This window comes from Aedes aegypti, chromosome 2 (assembly GCF_002204515.2).
Source record: "Aedes aegypti strain LVP_AGWG chromosome 2, AaegL5.0 Primary Assembly, whole genome shotgun sequence".
In the NCBI taxonomy this organism is placed as follows: Eukaryota; Metazoa; Arthropoda; class Insecta; order Diptera; family Culicidae; genus Aedes; species Aedes aegypti.
In genome coordinates, this window is record NC_035108.1 from 222,623,406 (window position 1) to 222,644,318 (window position 20,913).

A 20,913-nucleotide genomic window follows, 5' to 3' on the forward strand; every position below is an offset into this window, starting at 1 on the left:
AAGAAATGTTAACATTAAGATTACTATCGATGCATGTTTGATATGTATTCCAGTCAGCTTGTAAATAATTGAAAGTGTAGCTGATATCAGCGTGAGTAACCAGTTGGTTACAAAGGTGAATAGAGGCGGTTAAGACCAAGTCAATCTTAGAATGGTTTCTAGAAGAGGAAAAACAAGTAGGGCTATCAGGGTATTGAATTGAAAAATATCCTGAAGAGCACTCATCAAATAAAATTCTGTCGTTGGAATTGCTTTGCGAATGAATTCATGAGCGATTTTTTTGCATTAAAGTCCCAATGACAAAAAAATAGGCAGCTATGAAAGTATATTTACCAAGATGTGTTTCAACAGAAAAAAGTTTTAAAAACTTTGGTTTCAAAGACGAAAAAAATGATGCTTTATTATAATACGTCTATGTACTTCCCCTCATGCTCCATCCAGTCGATCATTTAGATCATAGTTTCCCAAACAATGGGTCGCGACCCCCAGGGTGGTCGTAAGCTGCTCCCGGGTGGGTCTCGAAAAAAAATCATAATGTGTATTACTCTTTTTCTTTATTTTCAAATGTTTACTCGAATTGAAGCAAACGGTTTGAAATTGTTCTCATTTATCATTTCTCGCTTAATTTATAATCTCGCACTAAAAGCCATTGGTAACCAAGAGCAAACGAATGGTTTAACAATGTTACAATTGAGAGAATATCGTCCTCTGTATCGCAGTGGTGATAGTTTTTATATTGGTCAATTTATTTGCTCAAAAACGAGTTATACACTCGCTTACCAATGACGTTTAGGCCGAGATTATGAGTTATGCCTGATTTTAGCATTTATTTTAGAGTGCCTGACAATCATTAGGTACTGATGGTCTTTTCTTGGAAAGATGTTAGAAAATTGAAATTGTCAACGTCTAACAGTTGTCAAAATATTTTGTTAAAAACAAACCTTATTGCTCATACAGGAAAAGTTTGCGTTAATACAGTGAACTATTTCACATCAACGCTACTGTGCAAGGAGTTTTGATAGATGTCGAAACATTACTGTGTCAAACTCATGAAACCAAATTTAGCCAAAAATGACATGTGAAATATTTGTTCAAAGAATTTTATTACAAACACATGAAGTGCAGTGATAAACAGCACTCTCAATGTTAAACGTTTTAGCTCAGCAAAAATTTGCATGAATATTGCTGTGAACTACCGAAAATATCACAAAACAATAACTGTCCAGTTGAGAAATCTTAAAACTTTTTCACCTGGTTAAACTAATTGCTTAACTTTTATAAATGTATTCGAATCCTCTGAGCAGAATCTCAACAGAGAAACTTAAAAGTAGATGGAGTACCTTGTACCTTTCAATTCCGCCCCTAAATGCCTACCTTTGACAGATACCCGGTCAGCCATATCTTCAAATTTCTTCACATTTCTTTATATCGAGCTTTAAAGACGCTCATATAAGAAATCGATAGCAATCGTCATCGATTCATAACAAAATAACTGTGCGTGAAGAATATTTGATAAATGTTATCAAAATTTCGATACCAAAATAGCGGGCTGCTTCTTCTGCTTTATCGACCTTCAAACACTTAATCATGAACCAAAAACATTTGTGGGGTTCCATGCGAACCTGAACACCTTGTCTCAATGTGTTTATGTTTATTATAGTTTTTTTGTAAATACCGTTTTGATTGGGAATTGAACTCTAATTGTTAGATAAATAGGAAGCCGAAGGACACTTATCAACTATGACACACTATATCACTTACTTAAAGGTGGCAAGAGACATTCATAAACTTTGGCTATTGCGATCCATCTGTTGTCTCAATGCAGGGAAAGTGTTGGCCTCAAAAATGGCCAGCACTCTAGCAGCAGGCATGTTTCTTGCGCATACGTATTTGCGGTAATACCTACCAATTTAAGAGCATCCTTCTGGTTATGTGAGGTGATAATCCAAAATGCTCATTTGCAATCTTACGAATCTGAAGGGAAAGATCCGAAAAGCCGCGCAGAACCATATTCAGTCACAAGTATTCCGATCCTTGGAAAATCAAAACATCGAGACCTGTCATACGATATACCATTACGCTGCTTTACGAAACGATACGGGAAAGAATGATAAAGGTGCCCAGATACAAAGCTTAATTTTCCTTTGTCAATATATAACTTTACTTTGACATCATTTGTTACACGTTTTTCGATGAATATTCATGAAGGTAACTAAAGCCCAATCGATGAAATATGATAGAACGGAATTTAGTATCATTTCTTTGAAGATCTATATTGTATGCTTGATAAAGAACTAAAGCGACCATATATGTCCCGCGAAACGCGGGACACCCTGTCAGATCTCGTTCCCAATCAAACATTAATCGTATTGGATGTGCATTCTACAAACAGTTTTGGTCTGAATCATGACCTAATTGCTCAGTTTAGTCAAACAATTAGATGGAACGCAGTAATAACATGTTGAAAATTGCGTTGTCTCTGGATCTCTTTTGCATCCAGGTTTCAAATAAGTTTCAGTAATAACTGTTATAATATTATGTATTGTGCCCTGCACGAAAAATCCACGGAATTCATCCGAATGAAACATCAATGTAAACATTATTAGAATGCACAATTTTTTAAAGTTTCTCAGTTTTAATTTTTTGTAAGGTCTGTATTCTTCCCTTGTTCTACTCTGAGAGTTCTACCCAATGACAGTTATTTGGAACCCCACAACTATTTGACAAGTTTTATGCATTATTTTTAAAAAAGACACTGACACTTTAATGCTTTCAGTGGACGATTTGTCCTTTGAAGGAAGCACCACACTAGACTACGGACTAGCATCCAACGCCCAGTGGCACAGTCAGAAAACGTTCCTGACGAAAAGTTTTCCGGACTGAAGCGGAAATCGAAAACACACTCGTTGGATCGATGCGGCTAAATGCTTGGTAACAGTAACCGCACGGCCACGAAGATGTCAAGAGCAGATTTGAAACTTGTTTGTGTAAGTTGAATTATGGGAAATTGTTTGGTTGGATAACTTTTGCAGGGATCTTTACAATCTCTCATATGTATCACGAAGTTTTGGGTACTGTTCGTGTGAAGGTAGTTGATGAACTGCTAAAAGTTAGGGTCGACATATCGATCTAAACTAGGTATGATGGATTTCATTTAAATCAAACCTTCATGAGTCAATATTGAAGAAACTAACTTATAAAGTTTTTGATCAAACATACTTCAGAAATTTATTTACGGGACTATAATTGTAAGACGAAAAGTTTGATAGTATGGTTAAAAGGGAACCATTCATGATTTTTTTTTCTGAATTCTGATACAGTAGTTTTTATATTCTTGAAGGAAATGGGATCATGGAATAAGAAAAAAAATGTTGAAAGAATGAGAGGCACTAAAATGATTGTAACGCGAAAAGGATAAAGGGCGATAATTTGAACGGTACTTCATGCAAACCATCGGGGTTCATTTTTAATTTAAACTTCTAGTCACCCTACGAGTAACAACAAATCGTTCTTTTGGTCACCTCTTTGGCTGTTTCGTTTTGATTCTTCGTTCCGTTCCACAGTGTTCCAATTCACTTTTCGTCGTTCCATGAATTAAATGACGTTTAAACCATTTTTTTTATATGAACGATGTGCAAATTGGAAGGGTCCAAATTAAAAATTGTTCACATTAAATGTGATCAGATCAACTGGGGTACCCGGTAATCTTAAACGTTTATAGCGAAATTGTCATGGAATGATATAATCACGTCTAATCGAATTTGCGATATTACTTATGTGCTTCCGGTTGCATCGCTCGCTCCCATAAGTTTTTTTTTTTAATTTACTTTATTAGTAGGGTCAGTGTTCCTTTAGTGGACAGTCCCCTATAGTCGCACTAGTGGCTTTTTACGGCCGTTTTGCTATAAATCTTTTCAAAATATTTTTTGACATGAAGATCTGGAGCTATTTATCTAAGTACCATTGATACACAGTTTGATTTTGTTCAAAAAATGATCGAAATAATTAGTTTTGCTTAAAATTTGAGCTATTGTTCCTATAGTAGCACTACTGAGAGAAACTATTTTTTATTATACGAAATAATTATTGATTTAAGTTCTTTTCTTACATCAAACGAAAGCTTTTGATCCACACTTTGAAGGAAAAATATAAAAGCTTTGTAAAAATACGGATTTGATTAGTATTTTTCCAACGCCGTGATGCTAAGGAGTGTATCGAAAAGTAGTCGCAAACATTCAAAACATGTCAATGTTGGGTTGAACCTACAAACAATTTTTTGATCAGAAATACTCTACAATGCATTTAAAAATTATGATGCGGTGATATTTTTTCAATAAATTTGCATTTTGTATGATAATTTGTCAATTTGCTAACAGATGACGATGAAAATCTTGCACACCTCTGAAAAAATTTATATGTTAAAAAATGTGTTCAAATTTAAGAAAAAATGGTTTTTGTTTATGCTAATATATTCTGCGCCACATTTCTTATGACATAGTGTAAAAAATATATTGAAAAATACATTAACAAGCATTTGAGGGCAAATACAAAAATCGAAAAAAGTTGATTTTCAAGGACCTCGTTTTTTGCTTTTTTTTCTACACGTCAATGGTAATATCGAATGATTGGAACGAATAAAAAAAAAATTATGATGGGAAAAGTTTCTTTGCATATTTATGAAGTAACGTAAGCAAAAAATGGTACTCTATATAATTACCGCTGCATATGACAGAGCTTCAAAAGTTGATTATAAAAAAGCGAGTTTCTAAAACCGACCTTATTCCAATAATTGTGCTTTTTTAGAGCAATAATTTATTTTTTTTTGAAATCTGTTTTACGTGCTGTATGAAGTAAACATATTTTCCGATATTGATAGCTTTTCATCCTATTTTGTATAATATAAATTTTGTTCAATACAAATCATCGAATCTTCAGAAGACACTTTAAAAATGTAATTTTATGCAAGATTTTATTTTCTATGCTTTATAAACATTGTTGTATTTATATTAAGACTGCATATTATCCAATATTTTTTTCAGTTGCTTCAATACTTGATGACATGATGAAGATTTGCGTGAAAAAACTATGATAAACTATGCTCTGAGATATACCGTTTTGAATGTTTGCGACTACTTTTCGATACACTCCTTAGTGCTGCTATAGGATCAGAAATTAGAAATAGTGCTACTATAGGCACATGTATTCCTATAGTGGCACAAGCAATAATAAATACAAACATATGAGTTTTCGTAGTTTATATTTTTCCCACAAAACCAAGATAAAAATCTTTCAGATGTTGTAAAAATAATGACGCTAGCGTTATTTTTCGATTTTATACGAATATTTGTTCTTAGCTATGCGACTATTGGTACATCGACCCTATCATCCAAACATTACATTCATTTCTTATATGCATTGTTCTGTGTTAGAAAAAACACTATCACCCTTTTTTGGTATACCCAAAATAAGCTTTCATTGACATATTGTTAACAACATATCACATTTTATTTGCAGTAGCAGTTCAGAATTTTTATTTCACCTGCTTATTAGGAATAAAAAATTTACTTGAGTTCCTCTGTATTTATTCATATAACGATACTACTATAATGATTCGACTTTAATTGAATGTTTTCTATCACCCTTCTGCAAAGTACTTCTACTACAGATACTGCAAAGAGGTTATCCACCTTCACGTTCAGGAACCGTGCTTGCAAATCTGTACCAACTATCATGTCTTTGAGCTCACTCGTGCAAGACAGGAAACATGAACGAAGACTAATCCTACAACTCAATTTCTCCAATGTTTGATAATGAAAAGTTTGATGTACCGTAGTGCTTAGCTCAAGGTTACGCCTGCGATATAAGACTGTTGGCCTCTGCGAACGTATGTTTATTTACCGTAGATTTGCTGTTCAATAAATTTTCCTAAGTACATTGTGTTGTGCACATAATAGCGGTTCAATAAAATCACCCTCGGTTTCACCAATTCTTTGCGCCGCTGACTGATGCCAATCGGTGACTAGACTCCATATGTTCCGAGTCCACACTCATTCATTCATAATAAAGTTCGATTAATTGCATTAAGTGGGTGTAGTTTGTCGTCTCGGAAAGGTGAATGAATAGAGGCGACATCGTATGGCGTCAGTCAATGCGAAGGCGGCCTCAACAGCGTTTAGTAACACATTCTCGTAGCGTAGATCTTTGGTGGCACCTACCGCCATCTCCCACTTTTACCGAATTCAGTTTCCGTGGCATTGACGGCTTTCTGCCTCGTGACGTACCTATCTATCCATATTCAATAATTAAAGAATTCATCACCGATCTGTTATTACTAAGCGTGATTCTTTGGGACTACTAAAAAGTCATTGAACGATTTATTTTGCTAACAGCCTTTCTCACGAAATGAATTTCACGATAGGAAAAATATGTTCTAATCGGGATCAACTTCCACCTAAAGTATTTTTTATATATTTTTTATTCGTTATAAAATAGCACGAAAAACAAAAAAATGTGACTGTTGAAACTCTGACGCATACAGCTTCGTACGTGCGGAGGCGAAAAACGTTAGTTGACCAACCAGCCAACTGAGCTATTGATCGATTTTGACAGTCTCCTCTACATTGGCAACGATGATGTAATTGACTTTATATTTGAACAGACGGTTTTAAACGTTTTAAGAATGTGACAATTTCTAACCGGTTCAGGTTCTGAACACCTTTTTATAGAAATTCCGAGCAAATACGTCTTTCCGTGTTTTTATTTGGCGGCTCGTGAAAAGCTTTTATCGATATACGCCATATCGAATATTATGCACAGCCCTTACCGCACGTGTTTTAAATCCATCACACTTGGCCCCTCCGAACTATTAGATAACAAATTATTCTTCAAATGCTTTCAAAACGGAAAATTCACATTCACGGAAGCTTTGAACTGTAACAACAGCTTTCCACAGTTTTCCGTCATCATACGGAAAACCAATCAATTTAATTTCCTCAATGCAAAACCACGATCCGTGTCATGAGCAACCATCGATACCCACCCTATCATAGTTTATTACCCCCGAGTTTTATATCGTTACAAATATTGAAAGTGAATTTCGAGATGGAAATGAACTTGCTTTTTATCGAAAAAACCGATTATTGAATGGACACAGAGGAAAAACTACACCATCGCCCGAAAAACCGTCATATGTATAAACTCAACACACACAATCGTACGGCCACAGAAGCATCGGCGCGGTTATAACATTTTGTTGCACCAAACAGCAACAGGTGAAAGTAAATTCCTGTTATGATGTTATTTCGCGAATAGAGAAAAATTAAATTGATTTGCCTTTCAGGTGTTACGACGACTGGTCAAAATTAGATAAAAGTTAGCTGCTGCTCTTGAACGCTCATGTAACAAAGATGAATTAGCATGTGTAATTCTTCCTAATACTAAATTTAGCTGATTTAACGACCAAATTAAATTGGCGGTCATGCTACCGTCATATTTGGAGGTTCCTGAGGTAATATGCACTGTCGGGGCAAAACGCACCTCGTCAATTTCTCCAAAATTAACAAGTTTTGAGTGAAAAACACTACGGAGATTGATGAAACGATGCATTTTTTTGACATACAAAGAATTTGATAAATTTTGAAAAACTCAACAGGGAGATAGAACAGTAAATTCGAAAAGCACGAATCTGATGAAATTTTCCAGTTCATTTCGCTTGTTATTTTGAAAGTGATGAGTTGCAATTTGTTACAACCTTTAACCATACAACAGATAGTTAGTGACTGTGTTAGTTCTTGATAAGATGATTTGGTGAGATAAATATTTCTATTTCCCATAACATTTTGTGTTAATCTCCCGGTTGGAACCTGCACTCCATTGGTATGCCCCGCATGAACGAAAAATTAATGTTTGAAAAAAGTTAAGTTTTCCAACAATCTAAAATAATTAGAATAAAAACTCACTCAACACCATATAGGATGGACACAAACTAGCTAGATTCGTGTATTACAATACTACAAACATGTTTGATTCTCATTTTGGCACATTTACCTTAACTGATGCTTTTTACCCCAGATCCCCCTGACTGTGGTATTCAGTTTAATTTTTGGTGATTTGTAAGTAAAGTTACACCGAAACATTCACTATTTCGACAATATGAAGTACTACAATATATTCTGTCTTCTTTCTGACGGTATGTCCCAATTAGGACAGAGTCTGCTTTCTGCGTTTCTATGAGATCTTGCACAGTTCCTAACTGAAAGGTTTTTTACAAATTCATTGTTTTCGCATTTGTATTTGTGTATGAATATACTCTAAGCCCTGAAAAGTTGAAAGTGAAAATTTACAATTGAGAAACATCCTGTGCCTTTTGAATCCATGATCCTCACATAGTATTGCTGAACAACTTCACATTTATCGCTACGTCTATTGCAGTATTTTCTTCAATTTAAATATTTTATTCTCGGTGTATGTAGGTACAATAGCGCTACTATAGATACGAAGGAGCTGAATTTTGAGCAAAAACAATTATTTAGATCATTTTTTTAACAAACTCGAGCTATGAATCATTAACCTAAGAACAAGAAATCATAACATAAAAACGAAAAGTCCTATAAATGATCTTTTTGCGTCAATCGAAAGACTTCAAATTGTACTACATGGGCAAAATAAAAAAAAATCTTACAGAACAACAACATTGAAATTTTAATGTTAGTTTATTTATTTATTTTAACAAAAATTTGGAAGAGGAAAAACACCTTTTGAGTGATTTGTTTTTCCAAAATACTTCTCAAAAGGCCGCAAAACCTCTTCATCTTTTCGAAGAATGTTATAAAATGTAAAAAAATAATCGAATTCACAAGTCATCGCATTAAATTTTGATTTAAAAACAAACAGTAAAATAAATACTTTTTTCGTAATTCTAGTAAAATAAATTTAAGTATAATAGAAACTTTGTGTTTCTAACCAGAAATTTTCAGCTGATTGATGTTTAAAAAGTTACACGTCTTTGTTCAATTTATTTAATTTGATGACATCGACAGACAAAACAGATCCCTATGATGTATAACTTGAATCTATGACATTTGGTCGAATGTTATTTAGTCAGACGACGTTTGGTCAAATGACGTTTAGTCGAAAGTACATTTGGTCGAATGGTTATTTCGTCGAATGGACATTTGGTCGAAAAGAATTTAATTGCTTCAAGCAGCATATGATATTTAAACTAAAGGAAATTTAACCGGATAGGAATTTTTAAGATTATTGTACAGAGTAATATTTTGACGTTAATACTCAGTGATCATTGGATTTATTGTCTTCTTCTTCTTCTTCTTCTTCTTGGCATTAACGTCCGCACTGGGACAGAGCCTGCTGCTCAGCTTAGTGTTCTTATGAGCACTTCCACAGTTATTAACTGAGAGCTTTCTTTGCCAAAGTTGCCATTTTTGCATACGTATATCGTGTGGCAGGTACGATTATACTCTATGCCCAGGAAAGTCAAGGAAATTTCCGAAAAGATCCTGGACCGACCGTGAATCGAACCCAGACACCTTCAGCATGGCTTTGCTTTGTAGTCGCGGACTCTAACCACTCGGCTAAGGAAGGCCCCAACTGACGGTAAACGTGGCAAAGGTAATTCTATGGCATTTGACTTAATTACTTATAAATTTGAATATAATTTGGTGAAATAAAACTTCTCGTCCCGTCTTCAAATTCAAAAACAGATGAACAATACTAAAATTGACAAGAATAATTCATCTTATATAGACAATAGAACATATTCTGACCACAATGTAAAGCGTAGGTAATAATTTTTATGTAGATAAATTCTTTATTGCTTCTGATGAAAAGTATGTTTGCCCAAAAAACTCAATATCTAATGTTCATCCATTGTGTAAAAATTCATGTTAAGTTTTATATCTGTTGAACCAAACGATTTTTCAATCAGCCATAACCAGGGAATCAATTGTCACCCAACACGCAACAACAAAGACATTGTCATCTCCCCTTCTAGTTGCAACAATTTTATTCCGCAACATCAGTTTATCATCACTTGAACAGAATATGGCAATGATCGATCACCACGAGCGCAGCGATTTTCTGGGCCTCGCATTGCAATTTTCGAGAACTTTCTCCGCGTTGGTAAACATTGGCACATTATCGAACAACATCCATAAACCAAATTTGGTTTTTTGTTTAAAATAACTGATCAATCGAGATTTGAAAAGGTTGCAATAATGTTGCGCCCTGTGATTGTCATGATTATTTTGCTTTAGACTGTATCTTGAGTATCCATTTCCCGGACATTTTGCTCGTCCCGGGATTCGGGACAAAAATCTATGCTTGCCCCGGGAAATCCCGGGATCCCGGGATTTATCAAATTTTCAAATTTCGGTTGAAATAGAAGTACAAATTTTTTTTTCAATGAGATGACCAGATAATGTAACTATTTCAAATAATATTCGAAATAATATGTGCAAATCACATTTCAGACAAGACTTTCTTATTTGGATGAAATAACCTTACAAAAATCAAAACTTAGCTTGACTAATTACGGGTTTTCTATGGGTTTTTTTTTTTTAAATTCTCTATAACACTTGTGAATGAAAGTATGATAAGACTTAAGTCATAATTTTAAAACAATTTGCTTCAAAATTTTGAAAAGAACAACAGAAACGATTAAAGATCATTGAAGGTAATGGTAAAAGTCTATTACTGAAAATTATTGGTTGAAGCATGCTGCCGTCAATCGCAAGTCAGTCCCATCTGTATTTTGGTCAAAATTGAATTGATATCAGTTTTCATTATATCTTCTAATGATCTTTCAGCTGCATTCACGAGAAATAAATTTTTGTTCAGTAAAATTAGGACAAAACACCAAGTCAAATTGTCCGTGTCCTATAATGGAAAGTAAACGCATGTCAGTCCCACTGCAGATTTGTCGCATCGTGTAACACGAAAATGAATCGTTATTTGGTCATCTCTAAATTTTTCTTTGAAATGTAACGGAGTGAAAAGCAAATTATGAAAGTTTTATTGAGATCGAAACATGTTCCAATCTCCTGGAATTTTTTTGAATATTTGTATGGAAAACGAGATTAAAAACTTAACAGTCAATTTTCTCAATGCCTACTTTTTACAGATGGTACTGACTTGCGATTTGCGGCAGTTTAGGTGTACTTTCAAATTTGTTATCTCAGGCTTATAAAAAGGCTAATTTTGGAAAAAAAGCATTTAAACTTTGCAACTAGACAAATAAAATTATGTGTTTCTTACTTGGTAAATTCATCTTTTCATGAAAATAATTACTCGTTTATTCTCTTTTTCATAATGCTTTACTACTTTACCAAAAAAGGTTGATATTGAGGAAAAATGTCATTGTTTTTCATTGAAATTTAGTGGTTTTCATCGAATTCTACTTATATTTCGGGAACCCCGGGATCCCCGGGATGTCCCGGGATGTCCTCTAATTGAATCCCTATCCGCAAAAGTTGGGACACATGGTTGTGAGCGAGCTTGTTTTGTTGTTTGTTTTTCGTCTGTTTTGATGACAATTTGATTCACTGGCCATAACAAAATACTTTTTCGATGAAGTGTTCCAAAGTCATTCGACGCCGAGGACCTTCAATCGAACTCCTTCCCAGAGGTAGTCACTTATGATGTTGAAGTTATAGTGACAACTTCCTATGGAAGGGGAAATAAATCCGTTGGTCCCGAGATGATCTAGTACAGGGCTAAAATATTGTTAATAAAGATAAAAAACCGTTCGATCAAACGTCCATTCAACCAAATGTCATTCGACCAAATGTCATTCGACCAAACGTCCATTCGACCAAATATCATTCGACCAAATGTCCTAAAGCCGTATAACTTATTGGCTTTAGGACATTTCGTCGAAAGACATTTGGTCGAATGACGTTTGGTCGAATGACATTTGGTCGAAAGTACATTTGGTCGAAAGGACATTTGGTCGAATGGACATTTGGTCGAATGGCTTTAGAACGTCGAATGATGTTTAGTTGAACGGAAATTTGGTCGAAGGTTATTTTGTTTATGGTTTATTGAAAGATCATTTGGTTAAATTGATTATTGCATATATATTTGCAAAGTTGACAAAAAAGCGTATTCCTTTAATAATCTGAATTATTAACTAATGTCGAATAAAAATGGGACATTTTATTTCAATAAAAAATGGTACACGATATTTCATACATCTATTAGCTTGTGATTTAAGGTTTTGCCAATATATAGGATTTCGATGATTATTCAAATGAACTTTTAAGAAGTAGTTTTTTATTACATTGACTGAAATGTTTGGTTCTAGTGAATTTATTATTCTTTTAAAATATCATCATTCTTTAAAGACTACAAGCTACTTTATCAGAAACGATGTGTACATGATGATATTTTGAATTTATTATGCTTTTAAAATTTCATGGTTCTTCGTAATGAACTGATAATCCTCATCAGATGGAAGCATTTGGAGAAAGTGCTCGGTTCTTTCTTTGAATTCCGGGTCATACAGTTTACGGACGTGGGTCAGATTTTTGAAAGGAACGGCAGGAAAAAATGCTTTGAAGAAAACCTTTATGGTGAAGTGAATGTTAAATATTGGTAACTCTACTTATGGCTTATTGGCCAATTGGCTTATTATGACTTCCAGCTTAATTACATTCGTGACAAAAATATATGGCTTTGCTGATGGCTTACTTCCATTTAAGATCAGCTAAGCTCGACTGAATGAAAAAGGAGCATGAAATGTCAAAAACGCAAGAGGTTGATCAATATGTTGAGAGAGTAGGGGCCATCAAATTGATTAACAAAATTTCGCTAACCGTATGTAGATTATTTGTAGAATAGTTTATACTTGTTTTCCATTATTCAATCATCCTGCATATGAGCAAAAAAATGCTTGTTTTTAATTATGAATCGTGGTTTACGGCTAACCAGCCGAGTGGAAGTTTAACAACTACCGAAAAGCTAAACATTACATATAATTTGCAATTGGATTAGATGGACAAATTGATGTGAAGATTTGCGAAAAAGTTACACGTCTTCTCAGTGAGAATCGAACTCACGACTCCCCGATCTCTAGTTGGGGCGCGTTAACCACTACGCCATGAGAGGACTCATGAACGCAGAAGTTAACCTGAATTCGATTTCAGCTCAATAATCACGTGGTCCTCTTTCGCAAAGTGCACCTCTTTCGGAAGAATTAGATGCCCATCCAAACACAACGCTTTCTATATATATCCAATGCCTAGCCCGAGAGCGCATTATTTTTTAGGTAGTGAAATGCCACACAACACTCTCCACCGACGTGGTGGCTGAGATTTCTATTGTGTAGGCTTCCAATGGGTCGCGACGTTCTCAAACGACCGGTTACGGAACATGAGTCCGTTGCTCGATAAATACTTGTTTTTAATTATGAATCGTGGTTTACGGCTAACCAGCCGAGTGGAAGTTTAACAACTACCGAAAAGCTAAACATTACATATCTCACTGAGAAGACGTGTAACTTTTTCGCAAATCTTCACATCAATTTGTCCATCTAATCCAATTGCAAATTATATGTAATGTTTAGCTTTTCGGTAGTTGTTAAAATACAAATACAATATAATAAATGAAAAAAGCCGATTTAACTTTTTCCGGCACATTTGTCGAGGAGCGTGGAAGTCGAAACACTTGTTAATAATTTTTGACTTGCAGGCAAAAAGTTTAAAAAGGTTTAAAAAAATAAATTTTGAATGCACTCAAAAATTATAATTAATTATATAGTGTTCAAAATTGGGTTTCAGAAGTTTTTCAAAATTTGAATTAATTTAGAGTGTAATCAAAAATTAATAGTACTGCAAAACCATATTCAGAAGACTTCAGCAGTCATGTTTCAGTCGAGAAAACCATCAGTCATTCCTTTCAGCTTTGCTGTATAGGTAAACAATGTTAAAAAATGAAATTTTTCGTTTTTTTTTTAAATTTCTTTGACTTTTATGACGTCAAACTGACTGAAGTCAAAAAATTTAAAAATGTAACAATGAAATGAAGTACAAAATTCATATTTAAGGAATGGAATATTTTTCCAAAGTTACGCACTATCTGAAAGCTTATGGTTCAACACTTTTATCGAGCATGAGGATGGAAAAAAATATTCGGTTGAAGCTTTAATACTGTTCGATATTACACTTTAGAAATTTTGATGATTTTGAACATGAAAAATAACTCTTGTCGCGTCATGTCGCCGCCATTTCGAATATTGCACTTTAAAATACATCCTTAGATCTTACAAAAAACGTTCAAATTTTTTGCAGAAATTTGCTGATTTGCAAGTTAGAGCTATTTGAAAAATTCAATATTTTCATACATTTGACGATATTTTTCATACAAAGTTGATATAAAATATATTTAACCACTCTTCATACATATTTTGATCAAACTCGTTAAAATACAAACAAAATTTGTGCTTTCAGCCAAATTTGATTGCATTTTAATTTAAAAAAAAAACTTTAAAAAAAAGTTACGTAATATGTGAATAACCCCTTCTGAAACAATAAAAATGCCAAATAACATATTCAGATTACATATTTCATCGATTAAGGCGATAAAACTAGTTTAGCCAAACCGAGACAACTGTAATATTTGAAATTACCGGTCTGTTTCGGTAAATTGATTTAACGAACTCTGAAAGTCTGTTTGAGTGTGTACGCAACTGTTCTGAGTTGCGTAATGAATCATTACACAACATTTTTTCAGAAATTGTAAAATAATGGTGAATTCATTCCGTTTTATTTTCTGATACCCTCAAGTGGTCTTCTACGAAATTGCAAAAAAAATGTACTGCAAACTCAAAAGAGTTGCGTAATGATAAAGCGTTGCGTAATGAATCATTGCAGCACTGGTTTCAGTTGCGTAATGACTATTCCCGCACTGCATACTTCAGTGCAGGAAAGTAGGCCGTTTCATGACAGATTGGCGTGATGAAAAACAGCCTATTACGATGAGAAATTGCAAAAAAATGTTGTACGTAACTCGTTGCAGAACTCGATTTTTACAGCACTCGTCGTAATTATGCTACTCGGTAAGCCTCGTAGGATAAATTTACGACTCATGCTGTAAAAATCATCATTCTGCACCTTATTCCGTAAACTACTATTTCATCAAGAAAATCATAACCTATCTCCTTGAATATTGTTACATTGTTACCGCAAATTCGTAATAGATAAAACTAAGAAGTGCTTTTGTAAAAAAAAAAAAACTTAGAGTGAACTATTTTTAAACAATAACTTTTAGTGGATTGATCTGAAATCGCTAGTAAATGACGAAGATGACATTGTGAAAGTTGGACTTTTAACTTTTTCTGGACCCTTTGTAGTAAAGCGTAAGTTTTCCCTTTCGTGGTAGTAAAAGAACTGAACTTTTCCAACCGAAAAACTTTTTGAGAACGGTTACTGTTTCTAAAGGATTAATTGGCATCAATTTTGTCCTAATGAAATGCAACATTAATTCTATGGAGCTATAGATATCAACGACACACTTTCACGATTTTCATAATCTTGACCACATACTTTTTTCTTCGCTGAAACTATGTTTTTATGGATACGTAACTAATGATAACAATTTCGAGTTTTAAGCACAGTTGTGGGATACCCTGGGCGTTAACGGATTAATACCATATAAATGATTATTGCAAATATAATGATTGGACATGCGTCTAGAATAATTTAGCAAATCACGAAGACTCATTAATTGGAATTTGTTTTAATTGCATTTGTAAAGCTATATTAATTAATGGATGAGTAGAATGAACATTTATATCACAATTATGCAAACAATTGACGATTATTAAAACATTGAACAAGGAATTTACAATTTAATTCATTAAAACAAATTTTGAGAGGAACAACAAAAACTTCAACAGATTTAGTATGAGCAGAATTCATTAATTTCAATCCTGAAACAGCAAATTTGATTTTTTTTTTCAAGAAAAATATGTTTGACTAGCGCAACCAAAAGTAAAACATCCATTCTCCAATACTGAACGTATTGTAGTCTTGTAAAGAGTTATCATACCAGAAGGATGGGCACCCCACCAAGTGTCAGTAATGAATGATAAGAACATTTTTTGCAAATTGAAAAATAGTGAATACATTATATAAAAAATAGGCACCTTGAGGTAGACCAATATAACTATAACGGACTTTTTAAATGATCCATTAGGGGCCTTCCTTAGCCGAGTGGTTAGAGTCCACGGCTACAAAGCACAGCCATGCTAAAGGTGTCTGGGTTCGATTCCCGGTCGATCAAGGATCTTTTCGTAATGGAAAATTTCCTTGACTTCCCTGGGCATTAGACTGATGCAAATTTTGAAGTTTTTGCTCCCCTATGCTTAACCGATGTCAATTATGATGAAAATGATCCTCCCGAAATTTGAAGTGATTCGGAAGAAATTTAGTTGTGCACACGCTATTTGAAGTTTATATGGAAATTTTTATGGAAAAGGCAAACCTTTTGTGTTCAGTCCTCTAACTGCTCGTCATAATAATATATGGAAAAGTGAACACAATCATCTCATGTGAAAACTTCCTAGCTACAACTTTGCCGAAGACCACATTTCGATGGGACGTAAGGATAATTTGTTATTATTGATAACAAAGTCTCAATAATGCTGAGATGATCATTCAATTACTTTCAGAGCAACACTGCTTTTTTGCTGTAGAACATAGTAGCCTGGATTACTTTGATCTATTCTTCCCGCCAGGAGCACCACTGTTGCCTGCCGAATAGTTGGTAAAGCATGCTACATGCAAACCAACTTTATGATGATGAATAACAATTTATTCTGACGTTCAATCAAAAGTGGTCTTCGGCAAAGTTGTAGCTGAGAGGATTTCACATCAGAAGAATTTGTTCACATTTCCATAAAATAATATGACGAAGAGATAGAGGGTCGAACACAAAAGATTGGCGTTTTCCATAGTAATCTCCATATAAACTTCAAATGGCGTGTGCACAGTCAAATTTCTTCCGAATCACTTCAAACTTTGGGAGGATGCTATTTACCATAATTGAAATCGTAATTGTCGTAAATTGCTTGAAAAATGCCTAATTTAGTCTTATTTCCGCGATAATTTCATTCACTGATTGAAAGTAAATGAACTGTTCCTTCGTATGGTAAACTTTTAAGAATAATAAATTTAAAATTGTCGATGCCCGGAGTAGTACTGTTAGTAATAGAAGTTCAGGGAAAACATTGAAAACATAAAAAAGCTAAACATTACATATACTTTGCAATTGGATTAAATGAACAAATTCATGTGAAGTTTTGCGAAAAAGTTACACGTCTTCTCAGTGAGAATCGAACTCGTGACTCCCTGATCTCTAGTTAGGGCGTAGGGGTAACGCGTATACACGATAAGATCCTGCGAAAAGTTGAGACTCCAAAAGGGAGTTGGCGTCATCGCGCGAACTAAAAATAACTCGTAGCTTGTCAAGAGAAACATTTTTGCTTACTTTGACAGACGAGTATTTTTTCATTAATTTTAGACGAAATCAAAGAACCATTGATGGGTTTATCTATTTTTTTTTCTAAAAAATACTACAAAGGGGCCAGAAAATTATACAGAGTAAATTCTAATACACATTGGCTTTGTAACAGAAGATGGAAATTTTAATGTTATGCTTCAACAGATAGCGTAGACTAAAAAAATTGACTGCGTAGAGTAGTGAACCCTCTTTCAGTTAAATGCCATTTATATCGTGAGTAGGGACAAAATTCAATCATCCTTAGATATCTATATTTTCTACCATTGTAGCATAAAACGAATTCCCTGTTCGGGCCTAGAAATTCAAAAAAACAATCCAGGTTGCGGCACTGAAATCCAGTTGCCTGGTTTGGCGCCACTTTTACTCTAGAGTTCGTTTTCGGATTTCTACGCCCGTACAGTACCCGAACGGGGAATTCGTTTTAAGTTTTAATCGCATTCTAAATTATACATTTTACTCTTTGTGATTGTTTTATTGACAAATCTCATACTTGAATAAATAAATATTTACCGATCTGCAGCAATTTGTAAACGTTTTTCTTCAAATGTTTCGATCGGTAATCTCAGAATAACATGTTATGAACATAAAACATGGAAAATAAATTCGATTTCATTTCAGCAGTGTTGCAAATGTTGATGATTTTTTGTCTGTATTTTGAAAGGTCTTCTGAAAATAACGCATTTTTTTCTCTGTTGTGCAGACTAAATAAATAACTCTATGAAGAAGTGGGTTATTTTTCATATAAATACTATATTATAACTTCCGTCAGAACGTACTTTAAACCTAAAATTTCTACTCATACCAGTTCTTTTTCAATATAAATCATTTTTCTCTAAAAAAATCGGTGAAAATTTTTCTTTTATATCTGGATTGTTGCTCCAAAAATAAGTTGATTTTTTTTCAAGATTCTTGTTTTTGATTATGCCTTTGAAGAACAAATTCTTTTAGAAAATAAAAAACATAGATTGTCGAATTTTTCAGTCAATTTCTAATAAACTTTGATTTTGAAAAGTTTGAAAGATCGACCGTTCTAAACGTTGTTCCTTATTCATGTGGATTTTTATTATCACAATATCGTACAATTGTTAAGGATGTGCTGAAACCCGATTGCGATTTCATTGATAAATTAAAAAGACATAACATGCACAAGGGGTCCACTTTATAAAATGAACAGTTCTTAGGAATTTTGTCATAACCTTTTTTTATTATAGTTTATTATTTTTCTAATTAAAGTTGTGACATTTTAGACATACACTGAAAAAAACATGTTTTCAAAATTAAAACGACCAAATTTTGTTATTAAGTCATTAGAACCGTAATTTTATATTCTTTGAAAAGCACTTACTAAATTGTGGTGGAAAAAAATTAATTGTACTTGGCGGAAATTCAATAAAAAAAGACATCGTGCCAAGCATTGGATTCACCCCTTAGTGGTGCAGCGTGCAAAAGTTTGGGGTCACTAGAATTTAGAGAGTACATAAGTTCTTCTATATCGTATGACAGACACTAATAAACTACATGCCACAATTTTTTTTTGCGGAGAAATAGTGAATCGACCGAGATTCGCATTTATGCATCTCGAAGGTGAGATGCGACACTTGATTGGACTCGAGTGAGATTCCTTGCGCAATCCTACCAAAAAAAAATTTATTACAACATTTTTCAAAATGTTTTCCAAAAAAATGAAAACATGTTTAGTTTAATCATCTATTAAAGATATTTTCAACAAATATAATCGAAATAGATCAGATTGATTAACCCACCGTCACATTAATTTCTTTATTTAGTTACAAAATTGTATTCGGATAACAATATTTAATTATTCCACTGTGGGGAGCCAAATGAGCAATTTAAGATTTACCCAGAGAAATGTGGAGAGAAAAATTCCATAACGCGAGACAGTATGCGTTAGGCTGCGAGCGAAAAGGAAAACTGACTGAAGTCAGCACAACATCTTTTCATCGTAACTGTGCTCAATGGTAGTTACGAATCGTCAGTCGAAGCGGTACAAACGTTGGTGTCGTATTCACAGCAAACCGTTCGGGAAAAACAGCTCTTTGCTCGGTCTCATGAAAAATGGAATGGAGTGAAACGAGTTTTTGAAAAAATAAAGCCACACACTGCAACTGAAGAAATAATTTCGCTAAACAGCAGCGGCAGCGCAGTGTCGCAGGAGGTAAAAGTGAATGAAATAAAATTAATAACCAGAAGTAAAATCGGATATGACTGCCGCGACAACGACGGTTGAAGTGAAATTTTTGTGTATTTTCTCCCAACGAATTTATGACTTTTGAAACAGGAATTAATAGAATACATATATTCACACGTGTTGCCGCGATGAGTACTACTTTCGCGAACCTGTTCGATGCTCGTGTAAAGATTAATAGCCCTGATGATGCCAGTTGTACCAGTTTCAGCAAAAAATGTGCAAGAAAAAACATGATGTGCCAGAAATTGAAATGAAACAATCAACAGTGTGGATACAGCATGATGATGCATATCCAGCTATACGAATGCCTTCCAGCTCAAGCCAGAATTCATTTCAAATTCAGAAACATTCGCAAAATTGGTAGTTGAAATATAACCAGTTTACCAACAAGCTGCCAATAAACAATATTGCAAATTGTTAACGATTTTGATGTATTTAGATAGTTGCACTTTGAGCAAACTATGGAATGACAACAAAAAGTTAGTACGTAAGGGATAAATATTTTATTTGCATTTTCTGAATATTTCAGTCTTAGCTAAAAATAAAACATTCAAGGCAAGCAATCGCCTGCCGACCAAATAACGATTCATCATCACCCTACAACCTTGCCGCAATGAGCGTAGTGGAATGCAGATGGCACATTTCATAAAAAATAAATTTCCCATCTCTAAAATCAAGGTTCGTCGCTTACCATAGCGACTGCACGTTCAAGTCTTTTGATTGTTTCTCTTCATTCGTCAGCATTCATTTCTCTTCTCGTGTCGTCTGCTTATATTTGGATATGCTTATTGTTCGTTTTATTCAACAATAAATGTGTACATGTTCGAGACTTACTGTCAAGGTGATTATAATCCTGAAATACGTCCAAACATGGACATTCTCTAAATGTGCTAGTATGAATTGCGCAGTATTGTATTTATAATGTGATGCAACTTAGTATTTCTATCGACTCTCGTATTTCTCATAGTTCACTCAACCATTTTTTGGAATTGTTGACCGAACAGTCGATGAAACTGATTGATTTACTCGTATGGAAACTTAAATTGGCTACATTTTAAAGGGATGTTGTATAATGAAAGCGAATATTATTTGAAAACAATTAATTCAACTGCTTAAAGTACAAAATTTTAAATGTTAAATCTCCACAAATAATAATATATTTTTAAATT

At 34.0% G+C, this 20,913-nt stretch overlaps 2 protein-coding genes across 7 annotated transcripts in view; one reads left to right on the top strand and one right to left on the bottom strand.

The window, feature by feature from the left end:
• LOC110676395 overlaps window positions 1–20,913 on the bottom strand; it is a 151,522-nt gene that overhangs the window by 50,966 nt on the left and 79,643 nt on the right. The gene's annotated exons all lie outside the window — the stretch shown is intronic.
• Window positions 1–20,913, top strand: part of LOC5569028 (hillarin) — an 89,419-nt gene that overhangs the window by 4,811 nt on the left and 63,695 nt on the right. The window contains exon 1 of one of the 5 annotated variants that reach the window (XM_021844120.1): window positions 19,520–19,711. The exons of the other annotated variants lie outside the window; for them this stretch is intronic. The gene's annotated coding sequence lies outside the window, so the exon portion shown is untranslated. Of the gene's footprint in view, window positions 1–19,519; window positions 19,712–20,913 lie in introns of those variants that run through there. 5 annotated transcript variants of the gene reach the window in all.